This window comes from Alosa alosa, chromosome 10 (genome assembly GCF_017589495.1).
Source record: "Alosa alosa isolate M-15738 ecotype Scorff River chromosome 10, AALO_Geno_1.1, whole genome shotgun sequence".
Taxonomy (NCBI): Eukaryota; Metazoa; Chordata; class Actinopteri; order Clupeiformes; family Clupeidae; genus Alosa; species Alosa alosa.
In genome coordinates, this window is record NC_063198.1 from 33092937 (window position 1) to 33093368 (window position 432).

A 432-nucleotide genomic window follows, 5' to 3' on the forward strand; every position below is an offset into this window, starting at 1 on the left:
CATTGAATGACCTCTGTGTATGAAATGTGCTATATAAATAAACTTGACTTGACTTGACTTGACTTGACTTGGCACTTCACCAGGAGAGGTCGCTGTTATGGAAGCTCGAAAGTAATGATGTCTTTCAGGGAGGCCCCTCCCCTTTACGAATCTTGGAGGTGGGCCCACCGTCTGCGTGTGTTGCCAGTGGCCAGGAACCCCTGCGCCAACTTGGTCTGTTCCAACTCATACTTACCTGGCAGGGGGTGATACAATGATCAAGAAGGTTGTTTGCCCAGGGCGAGAGGCTCGGCCATTGCACATCCGGTCGTGTTGACCCCTGCGGAATTCCTCAAATGTGGGAATCTCGACTGCACAATTTCTGGTAGTGGGGACTGCGTTGCGCTCTCCCCTGGATTTTGATGGTGAAAAGACAGGAGCCTAGTGGAGCGT

General features: G+C 51.6%; 1 non-coding gene across 1 annotated transcript; it reads left to right on the top strand.

Moving 5' to 3' along the window:
• The first annotated feature begins 227 nt into the window (after window positions 1-227).
• LOC125302724 lies at window positions 228-393 on the top strand. Its single transcript, XR_007194960.1, has one exon. It is a non-coding gene; the product is annotated as a U1 spliceosomal RNA (small nuclear RNA).
• The last annotated feature ends 39 nt before the right edge of the window (window positions 394-432 follow it).